The 23,292-nt window shown below is 43.0% G+C and overlaps 1 protein-coding gene across 50 annotated transcripts in view; it reads left to right on the top strand.

The window, feature by feature from the left end:
* Positions 1-23,292, top strand: part of PPP6R3 (protein phosphatase 6 regulatory subunit 3) — a 146,649-nt gene that overhangs the window by 2,083 nt on the left and 121,274 nt on the right. For 7 of the 50 annotated variants that reach the window (XM_078341606.1, XM_078341632.1, XM_078341619.1 and 4 more), the window contains exon 2: positions 21,450-21,542. The exons of the other annotated variants lie outside the window; for them this stretch is intronic. The gene's annotated coding sequence lies outside the window, so the exon portion shown is untranslated. The remainder of the gene's footprint in view (positions 1-21,449; positions 21,543-23,292) is intronic. 50 annotated transcript variants of the gene reach the window in all.

The following is a 23,292-nucleotide window of genomic DNA, read 5'->3' on the forward strand; positions in this document are numbered from 1 at the left end:
TCGCCTATTAGTTTCTGGGTGACTGCCCCCCAAATGAGTAATAATCAGGTTTTCTTAGTGTACTCCTGGTTGTCACTGAAGACTGTAAGGGTACTGTGAATTCTAGTATTCTGCAGCGGAGGTAGTTTGGGAAATAGCTGTTATCCTGGTGGGGTGCTTTGGAAGGTATTCTCCATTTCAGCGTGTCTGGTCAAGGAGTCTGGATCATCGAACAAAATGCATCCACTCGGTCGGAAATGAACTCAGTTCTTTAACACTTGCCTGGTGCTCTTCTCCGTGGCACTCAGAACCGTGCGTGCCCTTCAGCTGGTACTGCTGTGTTTCCCTGGGATTGCTTTGCTGTATTGGGGATACATGTGTTTTGATGGACTCAGTCTTAGGTAGAGGTGAGTGTCTTGCTGGCGGAGCTTACTCAAGGATAGGAAGAAGATTGTTTTGGGTTTAGAAGTCTAGCTTCTGTGTAAAGTATAGCAAAGCAAAGGAAACAAAAAAGTGCTAGTTTCAGTGAGCTAATTGAGAATTTGAGAATCAGACTATAGCTGGGCAGAAAATGAATAGAAGTAGCATTGACAGCATGAGGTTGCTTAGTTTGTAAGATAAGGCTTTGGCCAGGCACAGTGGCTCATGCCTGTTAACCCGTCACTTTGGGAGGTCAAGGTGGGCAGATCACCTAAGGTCAGGAGTTTGAGACCAGCCAAGCCAACATGGTGAAACCCTGTCTCTACCAAAAATACAAAAATTAGCTGGGCATTGTGATGTGCAGCTATAATCCGAACTACTCGGAGGCTGAGGCAGGAGAATCATTTGAACCTGGGAGGCGGAGGTTGCAGTGAGCCCAGATTGCACCACTGTACTCCAGCTTGGGAGATAGAGCGAGACTCCATCTCAAAAAAAAAAAAAAAAAGATTTTGCATCTATTTGGCATAGAGATAGTGCGCTTATTACAAATAAATGTCTCCTTAAAACAAGGGTCACGATCGGTATTCACTTTGTTTCTATGATAATTTTCATCTTTGAGTTCTATATATTTTCAGTATTTGAGAGGCAGCCTGTGTGCTCTGTGTGTGTGTGTGTTGGTCTAAAATTATACACTATTTTACTAAATAAGGGTAAATGTTAGTGAAAATAAAGCTGCTCCATGTGCTCAACTAAAACTCAGCATTGACTTGGTCCTCAGAAGTCATGATCTGCACCCCGACATGGGCTGAGTAGTGTTAGCTACTTTTTCTAAGGCTGTACTGAAAAAAAGACCTGGCCTCTTGGCTTAAACAGCGTTCATATTTTTTTCCTTTCTTAACTTTAAATAATTGTTTTTGGTTTGCTCTACATCAGGGGTTCTGAATTGGGGTGATTTCCCCCCACATCCCAGGAAACATTTTTGCTTGCCACACCTTTGGGAGTGGGCAGTGTGCTTCTAGAGGGTAGGACCAAGGACGCTGCTAAATACCCTGCAGTGTCCAGCAGGGCCGCCTCGCCCACCAACAAAGTTACCCAGTTCCAAATAGCAGCACTGCCAAGGTTGAGAAATCCTGTGCTAGATAGATGTGACTGGCCTGCATTAGAATAATTAGAGATTCTTCAAGACCATGGTTGTGGCACTCCAGCTCTGGAAGTTGGTGGTGGGATTGAGAATCTTTTTTAAAAAGGCTTCCCAAACAATGCTGAAGTGCAGCTGGATCTTGGAACCGCTGTTGTAGACCACAGATTTACAGACTGTTTGTGAGTTAAGGTTTCCTTTGGGCGATCTGTGAACTTGCTCTTTGCAGTGCCTAGATCCTGAGTCGGAGATTATTTAGTAGTGGGGAGAGATGGTATACTTACTTACATCATTTTTCAGGTGCCTGAAGACTGAACTTTAGAAGCACCGTTAAATAAATTCGATTTCATAAAACATCTTAGGACGTATTTGTTTTCTTAACCTCATGAGAATACATTACCATATTGTGCTGTGAAACTCAAAAAAATTCTTAGGTATTTAGAGTTTGCTTCTGTGCTGAATCATCTTGCACTACTGTAATCTTTGAGTTTTGTGTCTTTTACTCTCTTGTCAGTCAGCGGTCAGGTCTGTTTTTAGATGCCAGTTTCAACTTTTTTTTTTTGAGATGGAGTTTCGCTCTTGTTACCCAGACTGGAGTGCAATGGCATGATCTCGGCTCACCGCAACCTCCGCCTTTTGGGTTCAAGCAGTTCTCCTGCCTCAGCCTCCCAAGTAGCTGGAACTACAGGCGTGCACCACCATGCCCAGCTAATTTTTGTATTTTTAGTAGAGACGGGGTTTCACCTTGTTGACCAGGATGGTCTCGATCTCTTGACCTCGTGATCCACCCACCTCGGCCTCCCAAAGTGCTGGGATTATAGGCGTGAGCCACCGCACCCGGCCTTCAATTTTTTTAAAATTATGTTTCGTTTTTGTTTTTGAGTCAGACTTACTGTGTGGCCCAGGCTGGAGTGCAGTGGCGCCATCTTGGCTCATTGCAGCCTCCGCCTCCTGGGTTCAAGCGATTCTCCTGCCTCAGCCTCCTGAGTACCTGGGACTACATGTGTGTGTGCCACCACGCCAGCTAATTTTTGTATTTTCAGTAGAGACCGGGTTTCACCATGTTGGCGGGGCTGGTCTGAACTCCTGACCTCAATTGATCTGCCTGCTTCAGCCACCCAAAGGGCTAGGATTACAGACGTGAGCCATACTGTGCTGAGCTTTTTTGTTTTGTTTCAATAAAGCCCTATTCCTAGAGAATTAGACCTGGATCCCATTACCAGTTCGACCCTTTGAGGGCAGGAGACAGGTATACGGTATGCTCAACCTTTTAACACAGTGATCCTGCCCACTGGTAAGTTGGACTCTTCTGTGCCCTAGACTCTGACCCTGATGGGGAAGTGTTCTTTACTCCTGGGGAGATGAGATGCAGTAGTAGAGAGAGAAGTGCAGGTCTTCATTGCTCATCTTAAAATTTAGGTTATCTAGTTTTCTGAATGGAAAAATATTAGGGAAACTACACATTTTTTAACAACTAGATGTTAATATCTGGATTTCTATTCATCCTGAAATTCGGCTTGTGGCTATGTTGAGAACTACCAGCGACCCCATCTAATAGTAATACTCATTTATTTGAGCAGCAAATACATTAATTGAGTCCTTACTCTGCTAGGAACTGGATTAGGGATTCACTAATGAACAGGTGCTTAAGGACCTGTGGTCTAGAGGGAGAGGCAAACAATGACAAGAGACAGCAAAGCTGTACAGAATGGCACATGGTGTACATGGGGCCTGGGAGGAAAGAGCTTCTGTTTGCTGGTTAGTTGGTGATTTGGTTAAATTTTGGGTGGTTGAGATTGCCAGAAGTTTTGCAAAAGAATAAAATAGTTACACTTTGTTACTCATTTATAAGAAATGATTGCTTCCACTTGCTTCCTTAGTTTAAGGAGTCTTAAAAAGCAGTGCCATTCTTCTCATACTGCAGCTGTTTTGAATGACAGATAGGTGTTTATAGCTCCATACCTAGTATCCATTGACCAAACTTCAAACACTGACTCTGGTTCCAGACCCATCTGAAGCTTGATACAGGTTTTTGCAAAACATCTTCAGCATTCTTGAAATGGATGGTGCTTCAAGTGGGAATGGGTTTTTTTCCTGCTGTGCTATGGATCTAGGTTGATTGGAGAGTTGTTTTTTGGCCTAGATTTATTTGTCATGGAAGCCTCCTTTTTTCCTCTTGGCCATCCCCTTTAGTTTTCTTTATGAGGCGGGAGATAGTTGCTAGTCAGATCAATACTCAGTTTATTTCAGGTTTTAAAAGATTGCAGACTGACATCTGGAAAGCAGGCGGATTGGCTACATGGTGAAGAAGCAAGTACAAGGGCATCTGGCAGTGTGTGAGAAGGTTTCTTACCTCTGTCCTGCTAGGACATTTTCATGTCACAGACTGGGCAGAGAGCTGGCTTTACCCTGAAGAGAGGCTGTTTACTCCTTCTCAGTTACAGCCGGCTAGTGTTGACCTGTTTTAGATGCATTAGTGAAGACTATACAGTTGACTGAATTTATACAATTAAAGTTCAGTAGGTTTTGAACATCTTCTTATGGATATAAGGAGGTTCTGATTTTGTACTTCACAGCAACTCTGGGGAAAACCAGGGGATTATTAGTTCCAGAATTCCTTTTTTCTTTTTTTTGAGACGAAGGCTTGCTCTGTTGCCCAGGCTGGAGTACAGTAGCACGATCTTGGCTCACTGCAACCTCCGTCTCCCAGGTTCAAGTGATTCTCCTGCCTCAGCCTCCTGAGTAGCTGGGACTATCGCCCACTACCACGCCCGACTAACTTTTGTATTTTTAGTAGAGATGGGGGTTTCACCATGTTGCCCAGTCTGCTCTCAAACTCCTGACCTGATGATCCGCCCGCCTCAGCCTCCCAAAGTGCTGGGATTACAGGTGTGAGCCACTGCAACCCCAGAATTTCTTAGAGTGGAAATATATATTGACTTGAACTGGTTTAATTCTCCAGAGATTGACCACCATGAAATCTGATGGCCCAAGAAAAGATAAATGAAAGATTGTTTTTAGAAATATTAGAGAGCAGGACTAAAAAGGCTGCAGACTGTTGTTGAGTCAGGCAGACCTGAGAAAGCTGTGTGGGACCATTGATTGGAGCCTTGGTTTCCTGTACTTGCTTGTAAATCTGAACAAAAATTCTGGTGGCAGAGACACACTTTAAGAGAGCTTGACTGAGAGCACATGTCACACCGAGACCCTAATCAGGGCAGTTAACTGCCCACTAAGGCATGTCCGTGGTTGGCTGGTCAGATTGGTTGGACTTTGGTCTTCAGATGAGGCATGGCAGGAGGAACATTGACTAGTCTTGATGATTGACTGGGGCTTCCTTTCATGAGAATCATGGTTTTGGACTGGAACAAAACTTAGAGGTCACTGATTCTTATAGAAAAATTGACCCAGCAGAGAAGTCTCAGCCCTGGTGATTCCCTAGGGTTGCGGTGGACCCAGCAGACCACAGCTTTAAGTGCTGTTTGTTTCAAGAGCGACATCACAGCTGGATTTTACTGAGAATTCAGAATAAATGGTTAACGTCTAGAATTTTATTTTCAGTGGTAGTGTGGGTCAGTTTTTTGTCACTGTGTGGTAGATGAGGGGACAGTGTCTCCTGGTTCTCTTGTGTTGACATTGAGTTACACAGGGTTTCTGTTGTCTTTCGAAGATGGACAGATCTCATCTGCCTCTGTTTTCTGCAAATGAAACCCTGCTCCTTCTGATTAAACAAAACTCTTTGAATGACAGCCCCGATTTTTACCGTGGACTTCTTGTTATTACACACTTAAGTAGACTCAACAGCTCTGCATTTGGCACCTATCATAGGTATAGTCTTCGGTAACAAAAGTACAGAAACAACTCCAAGGTGCAGTGAATGATCTCAAGGAGAGAAATGGAGTATTATGGGATCACAGAGAGACTTTGAGGTCTAACTAGCTGCTCTGGGAAGTACAAGGGTGATGGTGGTTTCGCTGGCCGGGAGGTTACAGTTAGTGTATATATGCACATTTTATTCCTTCACACTTGGAAGATGCTATGTAAGTTTTAATGTACATAAATGTGATAATATTTATACTCACATTTATGTACATTCAAACATAATTTCTGCAGGTGGAGTAAAGCTCGTCAATTTGAGATTTGCAGTTTGCTCTCTAAAACATCTTTAAAGTTTATCAGGACATTGTACTGTAATTTGTTTGCTATGGAGTCTTACATTTTATATAGAACCATTTTTTTTTTGAGACAGAGTTTTGCTCTTGTTGCCCAGGTTGGAGTGCAGTGGTGCAATCTCGGCTCACTGCACGCTCCTCCTCCAGAGTTCAAGTGATTGATTGTCCTGCTTCAGCTTCCCGAGTAGCTGGGATTACAGGTGCATGCCATTATGCTGGCTAATTTTGTATTTTTAGTAGAGACGGGGTTTCTGCATATTGGTCAGGCTGGTCTTGAACTCCTGACCTCAGGCGATCTGCCTGCCTTGGCCTCCCAAAGTGCTGGGATTACAGGCGTGGGCCACTGTGCCCGGCCAGAACCATGTTTTTTCAACATGTATGGATAATCACATATGCCTTGAAAGATCAATATATGTTAACAGATGATTGGGTCTTTTTGATTTTGCATTTAAATTCTACATTATAACCAGACAACTCTATTGAGGGTCTGCAAACGTTTTCTGTAAAGGGCCAATTAGTACATATTTTAGGCATTCCAGGCTAAACGGTGTCTGCAAGAACTCAACTCTGCTTTTGTAGTGTGAAAGCAGCCATAGCCAATCTGTAAACAAATGAAGGTGGCTGTCTTCCAGTAGAACTTTACTTAGAAGAGCAGACAGAGTGCTGGATTTGGCCTGTGGGTTGTAGTTTGTCAGTGCCTGCTCTAATCTGTTTTGTTTTGGGTTATTTTTTTGAGATAGAGTGCCACGCTGGAGCGCAGTGTAGCTCACTGCAGCCTTGAGCAACCTCAGGTAGCTACTTGAGGCTGAAGCGGTCTTCTCACCTCAGCCCCAAGTAGCTGCGACTGTAGGCACATGTCACCATACCCAGCTAATTTTTTTTTTTTTGTAGAGACAAGAGCTCCTTATGTTGCCCAGGCTGGTCTTGAACTCCTGGGCTCAAGCGGTCCTCCCACCTTGTTCTCCCAAAGTGCTGAGATTACAGGCGAAAGCTATCATGCCTGGCCTCTAATCTGTTTTTATTTATTTTTTAATTTTTAAAAATTTATTTATTTTGAGACGGAGTGTCACTCTGTTACCCAGGTTGGAGTGTAGTGGTGCAATATTGGCTCACTACAATCTCTGCCTCCTGGGTTCAAGCAATTCTCCTGCCTCAGCCTCCTGAGTAGCTGGGACTATAGGCGTGTTCCACCGTGCCTGGCTATTTTTTTGTATATTTAGTAGAGATGGGATTTCACTGCATCAGCCAGGATGGTCTCGATCTCCTGACTCTGTGATCCACCTCCCTTGGCCTCCCAAAGTGCTGGGATGACAGGTGTGAGCGACTGCGCCTGGGCTGTTTTTCATTTTAACTTGTAATTGGACTATGTATTCAAAGAGTGTATAGCAGCATGTGTCCAGATATTATTAAACATTAAAACTGACAATTGTGTATCCACTAACCAGCTTAGGAAATAGAACGTTGCCATACCTTTGGCTCCCTGTGTCCTCCTCTGACCATTTCCCTGTTTGTGACCTCCCCAAGGCGAGTACCTCGCATGTATCATTTTTGTGCTTGACTTTATGGTGTGCAGACCTATGAATGTATCCTTATTTTTGCATGCCTTTAAAGGATGTAAATGGAATCATTTTGTTCTTTTTTTGTCCCCAGGCAGCATTGTTTTTGTGATCCATTCAGATATTTGAGTACTTACCCGTCCTAGACACTGTTCTAGTGCTGGGCATGTTAACAGTAAGGAAAGCGGATAAAAAGTCCCTGCTCTCATGAAGCTTACAGTTTGGTAGGGGAAAGACAATTAACAGATAAATGGAAAATAGAGTAGCCATATGGTAATACTAATGGAGAAAAGTAAACTTGGGAGGTGGGAGGTGGGGGGTTGCTGCTTGTCTGCAGCTTGAGATGCAGTGGTCAGCCGGAGTGGAGGGATCCAGCCGCAAGGCTGTGGGTGGGAGTCGGGTAGGGGCATCATTATAGGTGGAGGATCATCAGGACAAAGTGCTAAGTAGGAGGTGGGCCTGCTGTGTTGGAGGGCAGCAGAGGCCAGTGTGGCTGGAGCAGGGAGCCTAAGGGAGGGCAGTAGGAGAGTAGGCCAGATGGATGGGGGAAATGGGGAAGGAAGGATAGGTCACACTGGCCATTGTTAAGATTTTATCTTTTTCTCTGAGTGAGACGGGTAAGTCACTTGGTGTTTTGAGCAGAAGTGTGGCATGATCTGGTTTCTAAAGGTTCCCCAGAAGCTGTGTTAAGAGTAACTGTCCTTTGCTGCTGGAGGGAGGCTGGAGGCTCTGGCAGTGATCCAGGGGAGCAGTGATGGCAGCTGGGACTGAAGGGGAGCAGGGGTGGGAGTAAGAAGAGGTTTGCTTCTGGATCCTTCTTGAAAAGCAAGAGCAGACAGGATTTGCTGGCAGATTGGAGTGGGTGTGAGAGAGGAGTAGAGGATGATACCAGAGATTTTGCTGCTGCTGAGAGTTGCCATGTTTAAGGAAAGGGAAGACAACGGGAAGATCAGGTTGTGGAAGTAAGAGCAGGAGTTGGGTTTTGCACATGTTCAGTTTGTGAAGCTTTTAGAGAGCAGATTGGAGATGTGTTGGATTGGGGTGTTTGGAGCTCAAGGGAGAGATCCAGGTTGCAGATAGAAATGAGAGTCTTCAGCGTTAAGGTGGCACTTAACAGTCCCCAGGTTAAGTGCGAGCACCGAAGGAATGAACCTCTATGGCAGCCTGGAGGGTGGAAGGAGCAACTTTGAGCCTTGGGAAAATGCTGTCATGGAGGATGGAGTGGGAACCTCTGCCAGGGCTGCTGCTGTAAGGTCACCTGAGATGAGGGCCAAGACTGGTCCCATGACTTTGGCAGCGTGGAATTCATAGATGATCTTGATGAGAGCTGTTCCTACATGGTGGTGCAGGAAAAGCCTGGAAGGGAGCATTCACAAGGATTGAGAGAAGAGGAAGGCAAGGAGAGAGGGCTCCATCATGGGATTCGCCACGGTGATGAAGGGAGATTTGGGATCCTGAGGTGGTGTTGAGATGGGAGAGAAACCACAGCATTTTTGCAGTGTTGGTGAAATAATTCTCTAGCGGGGCCGGGCGCAGTGGCTCACGCCTATAATCTCAGCACTTTGGGAGGCCGAGGTGGGTGGATCACGAGGTCAAGAGATTGAGACCATCCTGGTCAACAAGACGAAACCCCGTACCTACTAAAAATACAAAAATTAGCTGGGCATGGTGGTGCGCACCTGTAGTTCCAGCTACTCAGGAGGCTGAGGCAGGAGAATTGCTTGAACCCAGAAGGAGGAGGTTGCGGTGAGCCGAGATGGTGCCATTGCACTCCAGTCTGGGTAACAACAGCGAAACTCCATCTCAAAAAAAAAAAAAAATTCTCTAGCAGATGAATGACGTGATGAATTAGGAGAGGTGACCCTTGCTAGAGCCACATTCTTGGGAAGGCAGCAGGAAATAGGTGGTTGCCCATGTGGGGAGTTGGCATTCGTGAGCTCCTCCCTAATGGGAGGAGGGCAAACAGCTAGGGGAGATGGGATAGTGGGAGCATGTGGACGTTGGCTTCTTTTTTTTTTTTCTTGGTGGAATGGAAGAGTTTTCAGCAGTCAGTGAGAATTCGGGGGAGTTGGGGCTGGCGGGGTGTGAGGAGAAAGGAGGAAGCATGGAATATTCTGTGGGAAAGTAAGAATGTGTGTGAATGAATGGCCTACCTTAGGATAGCAGTCCTGGGTTTCAGTGAAGACAGCACAATTTGTCATTTTTCCTGGAAGAAGAGTAGGCAGTGCTTCATTTAACTGAAGTTGTGGTTTTCCTAAGCAAAAATAGCAAAGCAAGAGAGGGGCCAGGGAGTGATTATGATGGTGGGACCTGGTGGGAAAGCCGGGATGGGAAGGTGTGCAGTTGGGGACGTTTGTCGTGCATGTGGTCGTGGTTTATTCCTCTTCATTTCTCTGTTATATTGCAGACTGCATTTGTCTCATTTTCTTTCCTTGTCCTGCCATTGGAGAATGTAATTGTTTCTAGTAGGAAAGAATGCTGCCTTAAACAAGTGCAGACACGTTTCTCCAAGGTATCAACCACATAGAGAATTATTGCAGGATAGTGGGACAAGTACATCTTCAACTTTAGTAGATGGTGCAGATTGTTTTCCAAAATGATTGTACCTCTTCACCTTACTACCAGCACTGGCCCGCATCCTTGCCCGCTCTTGGTATTGTTTGTCTTTAATATTTGCCAGTTTGGTGGGTGTAAATTTACATTTCAGGGTTTTTTTTTTTTAATAATGACAATTTATTGAGAGGTAATTCACATACCATTTAATGGATCAATGTGAAGTGTACAACTGAATGGATTTTAGTATATTCACAGAACGGTATATCACCACAGTCTAACTTCATAACATTTTTATCACCCCTCAACGACTGCCAAAAGAACCACCTTGTACCTATTGGGCTATTCTGAACATTTCATATTAATAGAATCATACAATATGTGGTCTTTTGTGACAAGCTTCTTTCAACTTAGCATGTTTTCAAGTTTCATCCATGTTTTAGCATGTATCAGTATCAGTCCTTCATTCTTTTTAGTTGCTCAGTAGTATTCAGTTGTATGGGTATACCACATATTTTATCCATTCATCAGTTGATGGAAGTCTGTGTTGTTTCCTGCGAAATGTATATTTGATTTTCATCCTTCGCATGGTTTCTGGGCATACAGCTCCTAAAATCTTTGGACTCTCCAAAACGGTCAGTGTCTTTTTGTTTGCCAATGAGTTGACTGATGGCTAGCAGACCCTAGGTAGCTTCAGGTTGGGGGCTGGTCACTGGAAAGACCTAGCCATGATTAGAGAGTTGGGACTTAAAGTTCCACCCCCAGTGAGAGGAGGGGGCTGAAGGCTGAATTGATTAGCTACCGGCGATTTAATCACTTGTGCCCAAGTAATGTCGCTGCCACAAAAACCTAGAAGGACTGGGTTCTAGGAACTTCCTGGAATACATGGGAGGTTCATGGAGGGTAGTGTGCCGCTAGAGGGCATGGAAGGTCTCAGCCCCTTCCCCCATACCTTGCCCTGTGCATCTCTCCGTCTGTATAGTTTTTGGTGGTTGTTTTGTTTTGTTTTAGAAATGAGGTTTCACCTTGTTGGCCAGGCTAGTCTTGAATTCCTGACCTCAGGTGATCTGCCTGCCTCGACCTCCCATAGAGCTGGGATTATAGACATGAGCCACCACACCTGGCCTCCATCCGTATACTTTGTAATACTGTTTATAATAAACTGGTAAACTTGTTTCTCTAAATTCTGTAAGCCACTCTAGCAAATTAATCAAACCCAAGGAGTGGTTTATGGGAACCCACATTTACAGTTGGTTGGTGGGAAGCACAGTTTTACAGTAACCTGGAACTTGCAGTGGCATCAGAAGTAGAGGGCACCCTTGTGGGATCCAGCTGTCTCCAGGTAGACAATGTTGGATTGAGTCGGAGGACACCTGCCTGTATCTGCCGCAGAACTGATTGCATGTTTGATGTGTGGGCACATAAGTATTCTGCCTTGATTGTTAATCGAAAGAATAGGAAAAACACTCTGGCTTGTTTATTTTTGTCTATTACTGGGTTTCTACTTTTTGGCTAATGCGAATAATAGTTCTGTGAATATTTGCATAGAAGTCTTTGGGTAGACATGTTTTAATTTCTGTTGGCATATAGGTAGGAGTGAAATTGTTGGATAATATGGTAACATTTTGAAGATTTACCTTTTCCTTATGGCTCATGCCAATCAGTGTCTTTTTATATAGCTTATTAGCTATTTGCATGTTAAAAAATCAATTATCCTTTTTTTTTTTGAGACAAGGTCTTGCCCGGCCCCTCGGGCTGAAATGCAGTGTGGCATGATCATAGCTCACTGCAGCTTCACACTCCCGGGCTCAAGAGATCCTCTCACCTCAGCCTCCCAAGTAGCTGGGACTACAAGCATGCACCACCACACCTGGCTAATTTTTTAAATTTTTGTAGACAGCAGTCTTGGCTTTGTTGCCTAGGCTGGTCTCAAACTTCTGGCTTCTGGGAATCACCCACCTTGCCCTCTCAAAGTGTTGGAATTAAAGGCATGTGCCTCTATCTTACTGGCTATTTGTATATCTTCTTTTTTTTTTTTTTTTTGAGATGGAGTTTCGCTATTGTTACCCAGACTGGAGTGCAGTGGCACCATCTCGGCTCACCACAACCTCCGCCTTCTGGGTTCAAGCAGTTCTCCTGCCTCAGCCTCCCGAGTAGCTGGAACTACAGGCGCGCACCACCATGCCAAGCTAATTTTTCTAATTTTAGTAGGTGCGGGGTTTCACCTTGTTGACCAGGATGGTCTTGATCTCTTGACCTCGTGATCCACCCGCCTCAGCCTCCCAAAGTGCTGGGATTATAGGCATGAGCCACCGCGCCCGGCCTGTATATCTTCTTTAGAGGAAAGTTCACTTGAATCTTTTGTCCTTGCTCTTTTCTCAAAAAGGAAATGCTGTGTTTTTCCGTTTTTAACTTAACCTAATGCCTTAGGGTTTATGTGTCCGTGTTCATGGTGAGATTGGCCTGTAATTTTCCTTTTTTGTATCAAACCTTGATAAGTTTTATTCTCAAGATTCTTCGAGTCTAATAAAATAAGTTGTAGTATTTCCTCATTTTTGTTCTCTTGAGAGTCTGTGTAAAAGGAAATTACCTGTTCCTTGAAGGTTTGGTAAGCCTTGCCTGTACAATCATGGGGGCCTGGTGTTTTCTGTCTCAGATTTTAAAATTACTTATTTGGATGTTTTAATATTTATAGGATAATTAAAGTCTTTGTTTTTTCCCTCAGTCACATTTGGTACTATATGTTTAAAAAATGGTTTATTCTTGTCTGTATTTTCAAATATATTGGCATAAAATTCTGACTCACTATCTTGTGAATCTATCATATTTGTAATTAATCTCTAATATTTAACTTTTTTTTTTTTTTTGAGATGGAGTCTCACCCAGGCTGGAGTGCAGTGCTGCGATCTCAGTTCACTACAACCTCTGCCTCCCAGCTTGAAGCGATTCTCCTGCCTCAGCCTCTCAAGTAGCTGGCATTACAGGCATGCTCCACCATACCCGCCTAATTTTTTGTATTTTTAGTAGAGATGGGGTTTCTCCAATTTGGTCAGGCTGGTCTTGAACTCCCAGCCTCAGATGACACACCCGTCTTGGCCTCCCTAAGTGCTTGGATTACAGGCCAGAGTCACTGTGCCTGGCAATTTTTTTTTTTTTTAAATTAGTTGAGCGTGGTGGTTCATGCCTATAGTCCCAGCTACTCAGGAGGCTGAGTTGAAGTGGGAGGATTACTTGAGTCTTGGAGTTTGAGGCTGCAGTGAGCTATGATTGCACCATGGTACTCCAGTCTGGGTGACAGAGCGAGACCCTGTTTCTTTAAAAAAAAAATTTTTTTTAATAAAATGTGTTCTAATGTAATTTGGATTCCTTGAAATTTGTTAAGGCTAGCACTAGTTTGTGCAGCTTTTCATCACTATTCCCTGTGTAATTAAAAGAATGTGTATTTCCAAATTTAAAGTGAAGCTTTTCCATGTCTGTTCAAACGATTTTTCTGGTTGTCCTGTTAGTTGGTGGGGTTAGGCGTGGCTATTAGAGCACAACACTGGATGTCCCTGACTAACAATAGTTTAACTTAGGATTTTTCCACTTTATGATAGATCTTTTAGAACATAACCCCATTGTAAGTTGAGGAGCATCTGGACTTCATGATGGCTCAATTTATGCTTTTTTAACTCTGTGATGAGTTTATCTGGGTATTAAATTCATTTTCATCCAGGTGCAGTGGCTTATGCCTGTTATCCCAACACTTTGGGAGTCTGAGGTGGAGAATCGATCACTTGAGTCCAGGAGTTCGAGACCAGTCTGTGCAACATAGGGAGACCCCATCTTTACAAAAAATAAAAAAATTAGCTGGGTACAGCAGCATGTGTCTGGAGTCCCAGCTACTCAGGAGACTGAGGTGGTAAGATCTGCATGAGCCCAAGAGGTCTAGGCTGCAGTGAGTTGTGATTATGCCACTGCACTCCGGCCTGAGGGACAGGCGGAGACGTCTAAAAAAAAAAAGGAAGGAAAAGAAAAAATATATATATAAAATTTTCAGCTTCCAATTGATTTACTGGGACATAACCAACCCCATGGTAAGTTTAGGAGCATCTGTACCTTCTATGATGGGAAATTTGTCAGATTTTGTAGTCCCAGATTTTGCTTCGCATCTGTAAATTCAGATTTTTTTGTGTGTGTAGAGATAGGCTCACTATGTTGCCCAGGCTATCTTTTTTTTTTTTTTTTGAGACACAGTTTTGCTCTGTTGCCTAGGCTGGAGTGCAGTGGCGCGATCTCGACTCACTGCAACCTTTGCCTTCTGATTTTAAGTAATCTCTTGCCTCAGCCTCCCGAATAGCTGAGATTACAGGCGCCTGTCACGGTGCAAGCTAATTTTTGTATTTTTAGTAGAGATGGGGTTTCACTGTGTTGGCCGGTTTGGTCTTGAACTCCTGACCTCCAGTGGTCTTCTCACCTCAGCCTCCCAAAGTGCTGGGATGACAGGTGTCAGCCACTGGGCTGGGCCTAGGCTGGTCATTAACTCCTGTGCTCAGACAGTCCTGCCACCATGCCCAACCAAGTTAAGAATTTTAAACTTGGTTGTGACTCTGTACAATTTGTCATTCTGTAGATCTTTGTTTCTATGAATATTTTCTACCAAAGTACATATATAGGCTGAAAACCTATGTATTTTTTGTCAAGGTGTTATGTTACTATGACAAGTGACTTTTGGTCAGTGTTTGCCTCATAAGTCTTTTTCTGCCCTTTTCCTTTCAAGCTTTTTTGCGGCCTTAATGTTTTATGTATGCCTTATAAAAGCCTCACAAAGCTAGATTACGGATTATAATTTGACTCTAAACTGATGAGTTAGTTCCCTTGTGATAATTGTGATGGAAATAATTGTTTTATTTCTACTCTGTATTTTGGACTTTCTAACTTGATCCACCTCTCCCCCCTCCACCCCCGTATTATTTACTTGCTTTATGTATTGTGGACTTTTTAAAAAATTCCTATTTACTCTCTGTATGTGCATCAAGTGATAGAGAAGTTATACATTTCTTTTTGTTGGTAGTCTTAGACATTTCCTATTTAACCTAGAACCTAAAAGGTAATTAATAACTTTACCCTGTAAGAACCATGGACTACTTCGCTTTATGCCCATTGCAATTTATATTCTATTATCGAATTTTCTTTTTGTTGCTCCTGAAATCTCACAAATTAGGCATTATTATTACTAGTCGACTATACCTTATGCACATGATCTGAAGGTAATTTTTTTTTTTTTGAGAGGGAATCTTGCTCTCTCACCCGGCTAGAGTACAGTGGCGTGATCTTGGCTCACTGCAGCCTCAGCCTCCCAGTTTCAAGTGATTCTCCTGCCTCGGCCTCCCAAGTAGCTGGGACCACAGGTGTGTGCTACCACGCCCAGCTCATTAAACTTTGTATTTTTTGTGTAGAAAGAGTTTCACCATGTTGGTCAGGATGGTCTCCATCTCATGACTTTGTGATGTCTGGCCTTGGCCTCCCGAAGTGCTGGGATTACAGGCGTGCGCCACTGCACCCGGCCAACTTTTTTTTTTTTTTTTGAGATGGAGCCTCATTCTGTCACCTGGCCTGGAGTGACTTGGCGCAGTCTTGACTCACTGCAACTTCTGCCTCCCAGTTCAAGCAGTTCTCCTGCCTCAGCCTCCCGAGTAACTGCGACTACTGGCGAATGCCACCATGCCCAGTTAATTTTTGTATTTTTAGCAGGTGTGGGGTTTCACTGTGTTGGCCAGGGTGGTCTCAGTCTCCTGACCTCATGATCTATCCACCTTGGCCTCCCAAAGTGCTGGGATTACAGGTGTGAGCCACTGTGCCTAGCCAGTCTGAAGGAAATTTATACAATATTTTTAATTTCATATATGAAACAAGTTTGTATACATTGAACCATCAGAAAGCAAATATGTCACCATTTCTGCCATGTATGTGGACAGTCTGTGCTTGCTAGACATCAGTATTGTTCCTGACATGGATTTATATGCTACCAATAAGCAGTCATTTTCTTAGGATTATTCACATTAGTACTTAACTGTAAGAGGTATGGCATTCAGTTAATTTAAAAAGTAACACGTGGAGGGTAACGAAGCAGCATAGTTGCATCACCACAATGCTTATACCAGCTGTTAAATGACAGCAGGCGAAGGGGGCCAGGAAGGCTCTTTCCTCTTGGGGACTTTGAATAAACTGTTGTACGCCTGCATTTTGACTCTGGTCTGTCACATGAGGTCAAAGGTGGAATTTTTTACTTGTGGTGTTAAAAAATTTTGGATTTTGGAGCATTTCTGATTTTTGGATTAGGAACACTCAACCTGCATTTTTATGTTGTCGTTGTTAAAAGGTTATTCTGCCTGATGTCCAGTTCTGGCTCCGTGGTCTTTTCCCTTAGCCCTCTGACGGCACCTCCCATCTTCTTTTTCCATTGTTGGTATTGAGAGTGAGTAGAAGGTAGAAGGCAGTTCCTCTGCAGGTAATCTCTAGCATTTGAACTCTTTCTTCCATTTTTTAAAGTCTTTATTTCTTCTTATTCTTCAATTTCACTAAGAATTATTTATGTAGAGTTCTTATTTCTTATCCTTTTTCTGAGGGTTGGTTGGTTTCTTTTTTTTTTTTGTGACAGAGTCTTGCTCTGTCGCCCAGGCTGGAGTGTGTGGTGCTATCCTACCTCACTGCAGCCTTGGACACCTGGACTCAAGTGATACTCCCACCTCAGCCTTCCGAACAGCTGGAACTATAGGTGCAAGTCACCATGCCTGGCTAGTTTTTGTATTTTTTATGGAGAGGGTCTTACTATGTTGACCAGGCTGGTCTCCTAGGCTCAAGTGATTCTGCTGCCTTGGGCTCCCAAAGTGCTGGGATTACAGGTGTGAATTATTGCACCTGGCCTGGTATATTTCGTCAATTAAAAAAAAAAATTCTCAGCCATTTTTGCTTTGATATGTCTCACCTGCTTTTTCAGTTAGCTCTTTCTGGTACTCTGTTTAGATCTTATATTTAGTATGTTTTCTATAATGTGTTGTTTCTGCCATATTGACCATATATTTTGTAGGGTAATAGCAGTGGTTGTATGCTTTTCTGGTCTGATTTTTTGATGTTTCTTTCTGAAAGTTTATTTCCTGTTGTGTTTGCTGGTTTTGATTTTGTGGTAACCAATCTATGTCTGCTGTGCTCTAGTTTGACGACAGTGGCCAAATGCCCTCAGTACATTTGTCGTCAATGTTCAACAAACATTTACTGAGCTCTTCTGTGCCAGATACTGTCTGGGCACTTGGTATTTACCAAAGAACAGAATAGACAATATTCTGTACCTTGGTGAAACTTGTCTTCTTGTGAAACAAGCTTCTAGGGTAGGGATGGAGGTAGCTGTGAGAATTTTGTTTTTATCAGCATAGCTTTTCATTTAAAGAGGCGCTTTAATATCGTGTCCAGGATTTTTACATATTCTGGGTTTAAAGTGCTCCTCATGTTGGCTAGTCCAGCAGATGTTTTGTTTTCTTTTATTTTTAGGTTGCTGATATTATCTGCTATTTTGGATTATTCTTTTGGTGTCTTGATACATCCAAATAAATCAAGTACCAGATACGTGTTTTGAATAAGCATCAGCTAGGATTCAAAATATTTTAAAAATTACAATAGGGGATTTTCATTTGTTAAGAGTTAGCAAATATGAATGTTTCCCCCTCCTTCAGTATGGAGTGTTCTTGTGTCAATTTTAGGAATTTCTTAGAGATTTTCAACTCTTTTACATTAGTTAGCTCATTTTTTATATCCAGAAGTGGGAAAGATTTCAAGGATAATTACCATTTTGAAATGGGATCCTTTGGTTGCTAGAAAATGTTAACGTTGACTCCAGCCAAGTACTGAACCCTAAAGACAGTCTGGAAGAAGGACATGCATCAAAATAGACCATGAGCCACATCTGCCCTGAGGAAGGAAGAGAGTAGGTTTCAGCATTTATAATACATGGCCTGTCTCAAGAGAGGGGAGGGACTATGCTATACATTACAAAAAGTAAAAGCCTGCCTTACTTTGGCCAATAAATTAAAAAGAGGCAGTCAGAAACAAGAGCCATTCAGGGCCACATAGGCTGGGGCTAGTGTTGGAGTTCATTTTGTGACACACTGGTAGCAAATCCTGTCAGTTCTGGTCCTGTCTCTGCATCTGCCATGGCCTTCATTGAGGAAGGCTAGGGGCTTCGGTGGCAGCAGGAGTATGCTGCTGATCCCAGAAGCACAGGGTTAATAATTAACTGCCTTAGTAATTTTCAGTGGAGCCAAGGAGTTTGAAATGCATAGGCAATGTAACTTCATCAAACTTCAAAGAGAAAGCTTGATCATCTTTCAGGGTTATGAGGAAAGAATAAGAAAGAATTGTAGAGGACATGGGTTAGAGGGAGAGCTGGTTTAGCAGAATTGCTGTGAGGATTAAAGATAAACCTTACTGGGCATGCTTGATCTATCTCCAGAAGAAAGTAGAGTCCATTCTCTTTGTTTACCATATTGTCAGGCCTAACATTTTTCAGTTCTTCTTATCTATTACTAGTGAAGTGCCTCATGGTTAGTGTAAACCCTCAGCAGCCTGTCGTGCTTGCTTACATTCCTTGCAGCAGGTAGGTGTGCCTTTTTGTTTGCTGAGTGCCTATTAAATTGTCACTTGTGCCTGATTCTTTACATGCGTTCCTTTTAACTCTTTATTCCTCCCAGATGAGTGTGAGATAGTCATCTTTAAGATGAAGCAGGCCAGAAGGAGGGAGACAGTCTAGCCATAATGGTTAGAATGAGGGTTGTTAAGGTGGTCAGAACTGGGTTAGAACACTGCTTTGATCACTGACTAGCTATCTGACCTTGAGCAAATTATCTCCCCTTTCTAAGCTCCAGGAGTAAAATGAGAATCATTAAAATTTTTCTGGCCGGGCGTGGTGGCTCATGCCTGTAATCCCAGTACTTTGGGAGGCCTAGATAAGTGGATCACCTGAGATCAGGAGTTCAAGACCAGCCTGGCCAATATGGCGAAACCCTATCTCTACCAAAAAAATATAAAAATTAGCCAGACATTGTGATGGGCACTTGTAATCCCAGCTACTCAGGAGTCCAAGGCAGGAGAATCGCTTGAATCCAGGTGACAGAGGTTGCAGTGAGCCAAGATCGTGCCAGTGTACTCCAGCCTGGGCAACAGAGTGAGACTCCGCCTCAAAAAGAAAAATAAATAAATCAGTCTTCTCCCTTTTCCATAGAAAATGACTGGGTGATTTGAAATTGTGGAGTGTTTTGTTTTTGCAGGTTTTCTAGTGTAGAAGTTATAAACTTAAGGTGGATAAAAGTTAATGGACAGTGGCTTGTTTTATGGGCTCTGGCTTTGGTTTTGAAGTCTTGACTACAGAGGTGTAGGATACTGTAAACTTTTTTAGTCAATTGACTTTTTTCTTTTGGTTTGGGAGAGCAAGTCTTAACTTTTAAAAAAAATTTAATACGTGATTATTTTGAAAAAAAGTTATAGAGAAGGCTAAAATCCATTCTGATCACCTGGGTCAAACATAAACTGCGTAACACGATAACTGAGGAGCCTAAACATTGCAGAAGAAAACCTCAGTGTTTTAAGAAAGTTTATGAATTTGTGCTGGGCTGCATTCAGAGCTTTCCTGGGCCACAGCTTGGACAAGCTCGCATGAAACACTGACTCCCCATTGTCCACTCCGGTTCAGTCCCTGGCAACCGCCATTTTACTGTCTCCATGAATTGGACTCCTCTAAGTACCTCATGTAAATTACATCACACGGTATTTGTCCTTTTGTCACTGGCTTTCAGCACAATATCTTCAAGGTTTACCCATTTTGTAGCATGTGTCCGAATTTCCTTTCTTTTTTATTTTAAAATTTTTTACAGACAGGTCTTGGTCTGTTGCTGGACTACAGTGGCATGACCATAGCTCACTGCAATCTCATACTCCTGGACTCAAGGGAGCTTCCCACCTCAGTCTCCCTAGTAGCTGGAACCGTAGGTGTACACCACCATGCCTGGCTAAGTTTTTTTATTTTCCGAAGTCTCGCTATGTTGCCCCAGGCTGCTCTTGAACTCCTGGCTTCAGGTGATCCTCCACCTTGGCCTCCCAAAGTGCTGGGATTTCAGGCATAAGCCACTGCACCTGACTAGAATTTCCCTTCTATTTCAGGCTGACTTATATTTCATTATATGTACATACTATATTGCTTATCCATTTATCCATCAATGGATACTACATCGCCTCTGCCCTTTGGCCGTTGAGAATGTTGTTGCCGTGAGCATGGGTGTATAAATACCTGTTCATTTCTGCTCTCAGATGTTTAGGGTATATACCCAGAAGTGGAATTGCTGGATCATATGGCAGTTCTGATTTTACCTTTGTGAGGAGCTGCCATACTGTTTTTCCATGACTGCACCATTTTACGTTCCCCCAAGGGCACATGAGGGTTCCACTTTGCCCACGTTAGCTAGCACATCTTTTTGAGTGCTTGTATGTGAGCTGTACACTGGTTTTCAAAGTGTTGTTGGTTGCTTAAATCTTTCTGGCAGCAAAATCCAGGGAAGTTCTCTTTGTAGAATGTACAGGGTCCGTGTTACTTTATGTTTCTGGTTTTCCTCCTACCATTCTTTATTTTCTTCCGGGCCATTTTCACATTTTGTTCTCCAGCCTTTCTTACTTTCCACTCTACCCCTTGGATGGTCTCTGCTTACATTGCTGAGCTTAACAGGTATGTGCAGTGATGCTCATACCTACCTCTAACCCTGATTTTCTGTAGAGTTCCAGTGCTTCTGGAGCATCTTCACTTGTGCTCATTCTGCCCTTAGAGCAGTTAGGACCCTGGTGATACACAGTTTAAATGCTAGTGAGCTTGAATCCTGATACTGCCAAATACTAGTTATTTGCTGTCTGAGCCTCAGTTTCCTGGCTTACATAGGGGAAGGATAACAGTTATTTTAAAGATTAAATGATAGTTCATATGTTTCTATTATGGTATACATTGCTCATAGTTAACATGTCTAGCTGTGATCACTGTTACTCATTGTATAAATTCTCCCTCTATTTTATAAATTTTTAAAAATTGTCACGAGATTATGTATTCAAAAGGTACTGCCATTTTTAATTTTTAAATTTTTAGAGACAGAGTCTTGCTCTGTCACCCGGTCTGGTGTGCAATGGTACAATCATAACTTATTGCAACCTGCAATTCTGGGTTTAAGATATCTCCTGCTGGCCGGGCGCGGTGGCTCGAGCTTTAATCCCAGCACTTTGGGAGGCCAAGGCAGGGGGATCACGAGGTCAAGAGATGGAGACCATTCTGGTCAACATGGTGAAACCCCGTCTCTACTAAAAATACAAAAATTAGCTGGGCATGGTGGCGCGTGCCTGTAATCCCAGCTACTCGAGAGGCTGAGGCAGAATTGCCTGAACCCAGGAGGCGGAGGTTGCGGTGAGCCGAGGTCACGCCATTGCACTCCAGCCTGGGTAACAAGAGAGAAACTCTGTCTCAAAAAAAAAAAAAGATATCTCCTGCTACAGCCTCCCTGTAGCTAGGACAATGGGTGTGAGCCATCATGCCTGGGTTAAAATTTTTTTTTTTTTTTTTTTTTGTAGACATAAAGTCTTACTGTGTTGCCCAGGGTGGTCTGAAACTCCAGACTTTCCAAAGTACTGGATTACAGGCATGAGCTACTACACCTGGCCGAGGTACTGTTATTTTTATTAATCTTGTATATCATTATAGTATTCTTGTTAAAAAGCTGGTACCTGTGTGCAGGTGTATCAGCAGTAGATGGATGGACCTCTTTCCCTATATTCCCCTCCCAGTATTAATTAGTTTTAATTGTTTGTGATTTGTTTACTGGTTCACTGGATATAAGGAATACCTTATGGATTTTCATTAAGAAAATTAATGAAAAATTAATAAGCTAAATATTAATCAAATGTTGGCTTGCATTTTGTTTTCTTGACTGACTGTTGGATCACTGAGTTGCGTTTCTATGGTTCTCACTAGGTTTTGTGTTAGCGTTAAGAATTATCCTCTGGTGTTTTGAGTTTACTCCCCTCCTTGTTTTCGAAGGACTTCCTCTTTTGTTTTAATCCCTGTACTTTATATCATTGCTCTTCTGTTGTCTGGATCTTATCCCCCCCAACCCTGTTACTGAGAGCCGTACTTACAGTGAGCCCCTACAAATAAATCTTATATTTGGTAAGTTTTTTTTTTTTTTTTTTTTGAGACGGAGTTTCGCTCTTGTCACCCAGGCTGGAGTGCAATGGCACGATCTCGGCTCACCGCAACCTCCGCCCCCTGGGTTCAGGCAATTCTCCTGCCTCAGCCTCCTGAGTAGCTGGGATTACAGGCATGCGCCACCATGCCCAGCTAATTTTTTGTAATTTTTAGTAGAGACGGGGTTTCACCATGTTGACCAGGATGGTCTCGATCTGTTGACCTCGTGATCCACCCGCCTCGGCCTCCCAAAGTGCTGGGATTACAGGCTTGAGCCACCGCGCCCGGCCATATTTGGTAAGTTTATTACAATATATTAACAGTTAATTTCTTAGAGTTAGTGTCATCAGCTATAAATGGAGTTATGGGAAATAAATGAAAATTATTCAACTACTATTTCAGTGCCTATGAAGTGCCAGGCGCAAAAATGTTAAGAACTGCCAGGCGCATAGGAGGTCCTCTGTAATAGTAGCAGCCGTTGTGATACTTCCATGTGTACATAATCTTTGCTTTTCCTAGTTTGGGAGGCAGTAGCATGATGCAAATAGGGTGGCATTTTTGTGTCCTGTCCTAGCCACCTCTCTACTGTGTTACCTGGTCAGTTACTGTCTCTCCAACGCAGATTCTTTGTGAGACATGGTTCGACTGACCGTGCAGGATTGTGAGGTCGAATGTAAGTGTGTGTGTATGTTTGGTAAAGCAGAGTGCTGAAGCCCTTACAGATCACTCTTTTCTTAGCGCCTTCCTTTGCAAGTATAGATTGCATCATTCTTTTATCACAGCTTTATTGAGACATAACCGTCCACTTAAGGCATGCACCTTGGTGTTTTCTCGTATATTCATAGAGTTGTGCAGCTGTCATCGCAGTCACTTAGAGTGTTTTCATTATTCCGCAGCAACCCTCCACCCGCTAGTGGTCACTTTTCAGTTTTTCTCATCCCACTAGACCTAGGCGGCCCCTACACTACCTGCTCCTACAGATTTGCCTATTCTAGGCATTTCATATGAATGGAATTATGTAAATGTGGTTTTTTTTTTGAGACTAGCTTTTTTCTCCTTTGCCATATTTTCAAGACTTATCTATGTAACATATCAGTACTTCATTTCTTTTGCAAAATAGTACTCATGAGGAATATTACCTTCTATTTATTCATCAGTTAATATTTGGATGTTTCTAAGTTTTTGCTTTTATGAATAATGCTGCTGTGAACATTTATGTACAAATTTTTC

The sequence above is a fragment of the Callithrix jacchus genome, chromosome 10 (assembly GCF_049354715.1).
Source record: "Callithrix jacchus isolate 240 chromosome 10, calJac240_pri, whole genome shotgun sequence".
NCBI classification, from domain to species: Eukaryota; Metazoa; Chordata; class Mammalia; order Primates; family Cebidae; genus Callithrix; species Callithrix jacchus.